The sequence below is a fragment of the Rhinopithecus roxellana genome, chromosome 2 (assembly GCF_007565055.1).
Source record: "Rhinopithecus roxellana isolate Shanxi Qingling chromosome 2, ASM756505v1, whole genome shotgun sequence".
Classification (NCBI taxonomy): Eukaryota; Metazoa; Chordata; class Mammalia; order Primates; family Cercopithecidae; genus Rhinopithecus; species Rhinopithecus roxellana.
The window spans coordinates 37,417,590-37,427,592 of NC_044550.1; positions in this window are offsets into that span (position 1 = coordinate 37,417,590).

Genomic DNA, 10,003 nt, shown 5'->3' on the forward strand with positions numbered 1-10,003 from the left:
TAGTGGCCCAGAATATTCATGTTTCTTCTTGGACAGTGTCGGATAAATACTGTTCAATTTTCATCATCCAGTGCCCTTTTAAAAATCAAATATGAGAAGTAGTTTACTCATGCTAGCTGTATCACACATCACACAGCTATTGAAACTAGAAATTTCTACTCATTCGCCTTTTTTTTTTTTTTTTTTTTTTTGAAACAGAGTCTTGCTCCATCACCCAAGCTGGAGTGCAGTGGCGCAATCTTGGCTCACTGCAACCTCTGCCTCCAGGGTTCAAGCAATTCTTGTGCCTCAGCCTCCTGAGCAGCTGAGATTACAGGTGTGTGCCACCATGCCCGGTTTATTCTGTATTTTTAGTAGAGATGGGTTTTCACCATGTTGGCCAGGGTAAATTTCTACTTATTAGTCTTATTCCATTCTTATTTTCTTGAAAATATACTATGATCTTTGGAAATTTGGGGAATACTCTAATTTTAACCAGGCAAAGCCAAAGCATCGATGGCTGTTCCTCAGGAAAATGATTTAAGTAATCCAGCACTCTGGTTGCTTTTCAGGTATTTGTCTTTTTGTTGAAACCGCCTTTGTGAAGATGATGACAGTGAGAGAAGTCTAGCATGGCTGACTCCATCTTGCTTCTAGCCTCATAAGCTGGCTGTCCTTGCTCATTCCTGGGCATAGACCAAGCTAATCGTGGGAAGAATTTAGTCTGTTTATAGTCTTAACTTTAAAGAAAGGATGATAATAACCCCTCCCTCAGACTAACCTCTGCCCTTTGTAAAACTAATGGAAAAGCCACCTTTGTAAAACTAATGGAAAGCTATGAGATAGGATTATGGGAGGAACCCGAATTCTGCTAAATGTAGGCATAGTTTCTATAATCCCTTACTGCTCAGGAATCATGTGGCTAGAGGTCACAAGATTCATGACTTCCCCAACTGTTCCTATAGAGAACATCACTACTGTAGAACCTAAGATTGGTCTTTTGAGATGTTTTTCAGACTTTTGCATTCTAGTAACCACTTGACCCCACCAGGACCTGTGACCATGTGTCAACTAATCCTGTGGCCCTCACCCAAAGGGCATACTCAGTGCATAAAGATTGTTTTCCATGCCCCTGTAATTTTGTCCCCAATCAGCAACCCCCTTCCTTAGACCCCCAATTCACCAAATTATCCATTAAAACCCTAGCCTCTGAGTTCTTGGAGAGACTGATTTGAGTAATAGCACTCATGCTCCTGCTAGGACTGTTAATTGAACTCTTTCTCTACTGCAGTACTATGATCTCAGTGAATTGATTTTGCCTGTGCAGTGACCAAGAAGAACCCATCAGGTGATTTTCAGGTCTCTGAGCACAAGCTAAGCCATCATATCCATGTGACCTGCACGTATACATACAGATGGCCTGAAGCAACTGAAGATCCACAAAAGAAGTGAAAATAGCCAGTTCCTGCCTTCACTGATGACATTCCACCATTGTGATTTGTTCCTGCCCCACCCTAATGGATCAATTGACTTTGTGACAATACACCCTCCCTGCCCTTGTGATAATGTACTTTGTACGATATTCCCTCCTCACCCTTAAGAAGTTACTTTATAATATCCTCCCCACCCTTGAGAATGTAGTTTTTAAGATCCATCCCCTGCCCACAAAAAATTGCTCCTAACTCCACTGCCTATCCCGAACCTATAAGAACTAATGATAATCCCACCACACTTTGCTGACTCCTTTTTTGGACTCAGCCGCCTCCACCCAGGTGATTAAAACACTTTATTGCTCACACAAAGCCTGTTTGGTGGTCTCTTCACATGGACGTGTGTGACAGTGATAACAGTGTCGTGTGGTTTAACTATGATGTGTCCAGATATTGAATTTTGTTTAAGCTTGCTTGGGATTTGTTGTGCTCCCCAAATTTCAAATTTATGTCTTTTATTCAATTTGGAAAATACTCAGCTATCTCAGAATTACTCTCCTACATTCTCTTGTGTCTTTTCTCCTGAACTTCAAGTATGCTGAAGGAGCTCAGAACACACCATCCCAAATATGCCACTTTAGTATGAGGACTATTTTGAGCGAAAGGCACTTACAAAACCCAGCAGGGACAAGAAATTCACTCTGACCCTCCCCATTTTCTTCCTGAAAACAAGAGATAAAATCTCCATTTGGAAGATGTCCTTCCAATACCAGGAGGAAAGTAACATTCTTATCAAATATCTAAATGTCCATCTAGGCATGAATGGATAAAGAAAATATGGTATGTACACACAATGGAATATTATTCATCCTTTAAAAAGAAGGCAGATAGGCACAGTTGCTCACATCTGTAATCCCAGTTACTCAGGAGGCTGGGGAGTGCGTAAGCCCAGGAGTTTGAGACTAGCCTGGCCAACATAGCAAGACCTCATTTCTAAAACAAAATTTGTTTAAAATTCACTGGGCATGGGGGTGTTCACCTGTAGTCCCAGCTACTTGGGAGGCTGAGGTGGGAGGACCACTTGAGCCCAGGAGTTTAAGGCTGCAGTGAGCTATGATCATGCCACGGCACTCCAGCTTGAGCAACGGAGTGAGAACTTGACTCTAAAAAGTAAAAAGGAAGATGATCTTGCTGTAGGGGAGGAAAAATCAATTCCTCTACCCATCTTATGTTCTCAGCCTGGGCCATGTAAACTAGACTGACAAAAGACAGATTAACATAACAGCGAAAAAGATTAACAGTTGAAAAAACAAATAGAAGTTGATTAACATGTGTACAGAATATGCAATGTGGAGTACCAGGAAATGGGTAACTCAAAGGTTTGTTTTGAACTTGTTTTTATATAGCATCTTAGCAAAGGAACTATAAATTTTTAGAGAAGTGACAAGAAAAAGGAAAAGGACCTTGAGTCTCTAGGGGCAGGAAATGGTGAGAAGGAAAATATGTAGTAACAAAAGATAGCATGAAAGTTCATTGGCTGGGTGTGGTGGCTCATACCTGTAATCCCAGGACTTTGTGGAGCTGAAGTGGGCAGGTCACCTGAGGTCAGGAGTTTGAGACCAGCCTGGCCAACATGGTGAAATCTGTCTCTTCTAAAAATACAAAAAAATTAGCTGGGCATGGTGGTAGGCGCCTGTAATCCCAGCTACATGGGAGGCTGAGGCAACAGAATCACTTGAACCTGGAAGGTGAAGGTTGCCGTGAGCCAAAGTTGCACCATTGCACTCCAGCCTGGGCAACAAGAGTGAAACTCTGTCTCAAATAAAAAAAGAAAAGTAAGTTAATTATATTAATTGGGTAACTCTTATCATGCCCAACTAAAAATGTCAAGGCCAGGTGCAGTAGCTCAGTGCTTCAGGAGGCTGAGGCAGGAGCATTGCTTGAGACTAGGAGCTTACCACCAGCTTGGGCAATGTAAGGAGACTCTCGTCTCTACAAAAAACAAACAAAAAAATTAGCTGGTGTGGTGGCTCATACTTGTAGTCCCAGCTACTCGAGACAATTGCTGGAGCCCAGGAAGTTGAGACTGAAGTAAGCTATGATTGCACCACTGCACTCCAGCCTGGGCGACAGGAGATCTTGTCTCTAAAAAAAATTTTTTAATTATAAAAAGGCATTTAGAGGAAAGGAAGAAAAAGCACACAGGGCACAAAATGTTGCTCCAAGAATGTAATTCTTGGCAAGCTTGACTGCTGAAACCGCCTGTTAAAACCCGAAACCAGTTTTATCTAGTAGCTACTGAAACAGCTGCTGAGACTGTAAGATTAATTTTACCCACTGCAGCCACTCACCAATCAGAGTTTGCCCCCTCCCCAAAACTTTACTAGTGCTGATGAACATGCTTTCAAAACAATATGTAACGTTTCTCCTTTTTATAAAACTTCCAACCTTCTCTTTGTTCTTTGAACATACGGAAGATCACTCTGTCTCTGTTTGTGACCTAGAATTGCAATTCTTGCTTCCCCCCAAAATGTTAAATTTGTCTCTATATTTTATTTGACTTTAACAGTAGATAAAGGCTAGTTTGTACAGTGTGGTATGTAGATTTCTCTGGTGCCATGCCCAGGCTGATAAGGATCTAGAGTTGTCTCTGGGGATTAGCCTTTGTCCTTCCTGATAGAGGAAGAAGAGGAGCAAGACTATCTTCTTTTTTATTTTTTTAAAGCCAAGGTCTCACTCTGTTGCTCAGGCTGGAGTGCAGTGACATGATCACAGCTCACTGCAGCCTCAAACTCCTGTGTTCAAGCGATCCTCCCACCTCAGCCTCCCAAGTACCTGGGTTCTACAGAATCTTGCTCTGTTGCTCAGGCTGGAGTGCAGTGGCATGATCTCCACTCACCACAGCCTCTGCCTCCCAGGTTCAAGCAAGTCTTGTGCCTCAGCCTCCTGAGTAGCTGGGATTATAAGCACATGCCACCAGGCCTGGCTAATTTTTATTTTTTATTTATTTATTTTTTGTACTTTTAGTAGAGACTGGGGTTTTGCCATGTTGGCCAGGATGTTCTCGGACTCCTGAGCTCAAGCAATCTGCCTGCCTTGGCCTCCCAAAGCGCTAGGATTATAGGCGTTAGCCACTGCATACTGTTTGCTGCTTTTTTTTTTCTTTCTTTCTTTTTTTGAGACAGAGTCTCACTCTTGTTGCCCAGGCTGGAGTGTAATGGCATGATCTCTGCTCACTTCAACCTCCACCTCCTGGGTTCAAGCGATTCTCCTGCCTCAGCCTCCCAAGTAGCTGGGATTACAGGTGCCCGCCACCATGCCTGGCTAATTTTTGTATATTTAGTAGAGATGGGGCTTCACCATACTGGCCAGGCTCGTTTTGAACTCTTGACCTCAGGTGATCTGCCCACCTCAGCCTCCCAAAGTGCTGGGATTATGGGAGTGAGCCGCCGTGCCCAGCCTGTTTGTTGCTTTTTAATTGCCTTTAGCTCAAAATAATTCTTTTTTTTTTTTTTTTTTTTTTGAGATGGAGTCTCGCTCTGTCACCCTGGAGTGCAGTGGCACAATCTCGGCTCACTGCAAGCTCTGCCTCCTGGGTTCATGCCATTCTTCTGCCTCAGCCTCCTGAGTAACTGGGGCCATAGGCAGCCGCCACCACACCCGACTAATTTTTTGTATTTTTAGTAGAGATGGGGTTCCGCTGTGTTAGTCAGGATTGTCTCGATCTCCTGAGCTTGTGATCTGCCCGCCTCTGCCTCCCAAAGTACTGGGATTAGAGGCATGAGCCACCACACCCAGCCTAGCTCAAAATCATTCTTATTTCAAAAAGGCATATTTTGGGGTGACATATTTTGGTTTTCTTCACTGCAGTATGACAACCTGGAGGACATTATCTTAAATGAAATTAGCCAATCACAGTGCTTACTGGAATAATTCCATTTATATGAGGTATCTAAAATAGTCAAATTCAGAAGCAGGGAGTAGATAGTGGTTGTCGAAGGCTAAGGGACTGGGGAAATAGGAAACTGCCATTCAACTGGTGTAGTTTCATTTATACAAGGTGAATAACTTCTAGAGATCTGTACATTGTGCCTATTGTACACTTAAAAATCTGTTAAGAGGCCAGGCATGGTGGTTTATGCTTGTAATCACAGCACTTTAGGAGGCTGAGATGGGAGTGAAACAGGAGAGTTCCCTGGCTCCCCTTGCAGGACATGCAACAGGGGTGTTGCTCTCTGTTCAGCTGCCACAAGCTCAAACCCCTTATAGGAGGGGGAGCATACAGACAGGCAGGTGCAGGAACCAGAGCGAGCACTTTCGGGCTCTAGCCCCACGGCAGCTTCTAGGGGTGGTGCTTTGACTCCTGGAGCTCCAGTGGGCGTGCTACAGTGCTCTTTTAACTCTGCCATCTGCAGATGGCTTAAGTGTTAACCAGCTCAGTGCCTCCTTGGTACCCGGGCCCTTGTCCAGCACTAAGGAAGAATCAGGTTACACACAGACTTGAAGAGTGGTGAATGTGGGGGTTTTACTGAGTAGTGGAGGTGGCTCTCAGCAGAATGAATGGGGAGCTGGAAGGCGAATGGAGTGGAAAGATGATCGTCCCTTGGAGTTCAGCAGTCCTGTGGCAGAACTCCTCTCCAACTGTCCCCAGCCAGACTCCTCTAGATGTTCAGATGCTCCTTCTTTGCTGTGTCATTCTTCTGTTCTTTGGCTCTTCTGCTCATCTCCTCATGGACCCAGGGGTTTGGGGTTTATATGGGTACAGGATGTGGGGTGTGGTGGGCCAAGAGGCAATGTTTGGGCATGAAAACAGGAATGCCTGTTCCCATTTGGGGCCTCGGGTTTCCAGGCTTGAGGGTGGGGCTTTTGGCAGGCAACTTCCGGGTATTTCCCTGTCTCCTGTTTGTATGAGGAAGCTTGATTGGGTCTATGAGTTTGAGACCAGCTTGGGCAACATAGTGAGACCTCTGCCTCTACAAAAAAACGAAAATATTAGCTGGGAGTGGTGATGTGTGCCTGTAGTTCCAACTACTTAAGAGGCAGAGGTGGGAGGGTCACTTGAGCCTGGGAGGTTGAGGCTGCAATTAACTGTGGTCATGTCACTGCATTCTACCCTGGGTGACAGAGTGAGATCCTATCTCAAAAAAAGAAAAAAAAAAATCTATTAAAAGGGTAGATTTCATGTTGTGTTCTTACCACAATAAAATACTTTTAAAAACAAGAGTCAATAAAACTTTTTAAATTAAAAAGTTAAAATGTATTTATTTATTTATTTATTTATTCTATAGAGACAGGGTTTCGCCATGTTGGTCTGGTTGGTCTTGAACTCCTGACCTCAAGTGATCCACCCTTTCAAGTGCTGACATTACAAGCATGAGCCACCGCAGCTGGCCTAAAATTAATTAATTAATTAATTTAAAAAATAAAAAAATTATTTTAAAATTGTTGGCAGGGCATAGCAGCTCACACCCGTAATCCCAGCACTTTGGCAGGCCGAGACAGGTGGATTGCATGAGCTCAAGACCAGCCTAGACAACATAGCAAAACCCCATCTCTAAAAAAAAGTACAAAAATTAGCCAGGTGCGGTGGCACATGCCTGTGATCCCAGCTACTTGGGAGGCTGAGGCAAGAGCACTGCCTAAGTCCAGAAAGGTGAAGGCGGCAGTGAGCTGTGATTGTGCCACTGCATACCAACCTGGGCAGGTGAGACCCTTTCTCAAAATATATATATATATATATATATATATATATATATATATTTTTTTTTTTTTTTTTTTTTTAATTAAAATGGCTGGGCCTACAGAACTTGCATGGAAGATGGAAAGAGTTGATTTTCAAAATCTTCTGTTTTTAAAAAGTACACAAGTGCCCGGGCATGGTGGCTCACATCTGTAATCTCAGCATTTTGGGAGGCTGAGGCGGGCGGGTCACCTGAGGTCGGGAGTTCAAGACCAGCCTGACCAACATGGAGAAACCCCGTTTCTACTAAAAATACAAAATTAGCTAAGTGTAGTGGCACATGCCTGTAATCCCAGCTACTCAGGAGGCTGAGGCAGGAGAACTGCTTGAACGCGGAAGGCAGAGGTTGCAGTGAGTCGAGATCGCACCACTGCACTCCAGTCTGAGCAACAAGAGAGAAACTCTGTCTCAGAAAAATAAAAGGTACACAAGTAACAGATTTCTAGTATAAAAATAAACCAAACAGTACATAACGTGATCCTCTGCCTCTCTTCCCCACTTGTAGATGGCACTCTCCCCATGAGTACCCCTAGTGATAACTGTTGTCTGTACTCATTAAGACATTTAAAAATGCATAAACGTTTTAAAATGTAGATTCTATTTTTATTCAGGTATGATGAGGCCAACAGATCAGGGGACAATTGCCATTTAAAAGATAGCATATTACTCCTCGTTCCCAAGAGGAGGGGTCACACTGCACAGTCACGGGAGAGAACACCAAGGTTGGTCACAGGCAGAGGACGGGGAACTGTGGTTTTCAAGGGAAGGAATGGGTAAGGCAGGGTAAGGCGGCTAAGCAGGTGGAGGACTAGCTAGTTGGAATAGTGTCAGCTGACTCTTGACTGTAGAGTGCCCTGAGTTGTCTGATGTATGTGTCAGCTGACTCTTGACTGTAGAGTGCCCTGAGTTGTCTGATATATGACGTCAGGGTGATTAGGGTAGAGAGATAGTGGCCTTGAGTATAGAAGTCTAGAAAAGAAGGGATTCTGCGGTAGGGCTCTAGATTGGTTAGTTTGCATCTCTAGGGATCAGCTAATCCTGGGAGGGGTAGTCCCTCCCTGGTCAACAAGGCCTGAAAATGTCAAAGCATCAATATGGAAACTAGAAAATGTGGGTAATACCACATAAAAAAATCTCTTCAGTTATTTTCCAACTTTTCCTGATCACAAATTATACAGTAGTAAAAATCCTTATATAGATTTTTGCATGGGTGTACAATTCTGTAAGATACTTAGAAGTATAATTTCTAGATTAAAGGGTTTACATATTTTAAATATGTAATTTAATAAATTACAATTAAAATTTAATTTAATTCCCAAAAAGTGAAACATTTTAACGATCCCAGCAATAGTATATGGAGAGGGTCCTTTTTCTCATACTCTCAGTAATACAGGATTTTATCAGTCTTTTAGTCAACTTGGAGAAAGAATGTTAGCAGTCAACCACTAGCAAAAACTAAGCTAGGCCGGGCGTGGTGGCTCACGCCTGAAATCCCAGCACTTTGGGAGGCCAAGGCGGGCAGATCATGAGGTCAGGAGATGGAGACCATCCCGGCTAACACGGTGAAACCCCATCTCTACTAAAAATACAAAAAAGTAGCCGGGTGTGGTGGCAGGCGCCTGTAGTCCCAGCTACTCGGGAGGCTGAGGCAGGAGACTGGTGTGAACCTGGGAGGCAGAGCTTGCAGTGAGCCGAGATTGCGCCACTGCTCTCCAGCCTGGGCAACAGAGTGAAATTCCGTCTCTAAATAAATAAATAAATAAATAAATAAATAAATAAATAAATAAGCTAATGTGAAAATGTTAATATCAGACAAAAGAGAATCTAATGCAAAAAGAATTTTAAAAGGCAGAGTGGCAATTTTACATGGTTTAAATTTAATATCTAATTATATAGCTTCAAAACATATAATGCAAAGACAAATACAAGGATAATTTACTAAATCTGTACTTGTTATAGAAATCTTCAAAATAACTCTTTCAAAGATGGCCAGATCAGGAAGAATAAATAAAGATAAAGAGGGTTTGAGTTAACAGAATTAACAAATTTAGGCGGGGTGTGGAGGCTCACGCCTGTAATCCCAGCACTTTGGGAGGCCAAGGCGGGCAGATCACTTGAGGCCAGGAGTTCGAAATCAGCCTGGCCAACATGGAGAAACCCTGTCTTTACTAAAAATACAAAGATTAGCCGGATGTGGTGGTGGGGGGGGGTGCCTATAATCCCAGCTACTCAGGGTGCCTATAATCCCAGCTACTCAGGAGGCTGAGGCATGAGAATTGCCTGAACCCAGGAGGCAGAGGTTACAGTGAGCTGAGATTGTGCCACTGCACTGCAGTCTGGCGAGAGTAAGACTGTCTCAAATAATAATAATAATAATTAACAAACATGACCTACTAGATATAGACAAGTAAACAGAGTATCACTTTCTTTGAGAATTTCCATGGTGCATTTAGTACCTACCAGAACACACACACAAGCATCTTAGATTAACTGAAAAAGTAAGTTGTCCAAGAATAGTGACTAACCACAGTTTAGGTTATATCCTAAGGAAAGTGTCCATAGAAAGGGCAGGATATTTCAAGCAGGCTTTGCAAACAGAAAAGCCAGCCACAACAAAGAATGCCTCCTATGTGGCTTCTGCTGAGGACTCCCCTTGGACTCAAGAGTCCCTAGGCCCCTGTGTCTTGTCAGCACTCTGCTATTTTGGGGCTAAGGAGCTCAGGCTTCTCAGACGTGGCCTGGGAAACACAGTCTTCTAATCCAGGAGAGTAAGAAGATTAAGGACTGACGTGGGTGCGGTTAGAGAAACCACCCGACTATGTATGTAATCGCCCCCTTCAAATCCTCCTTGGCA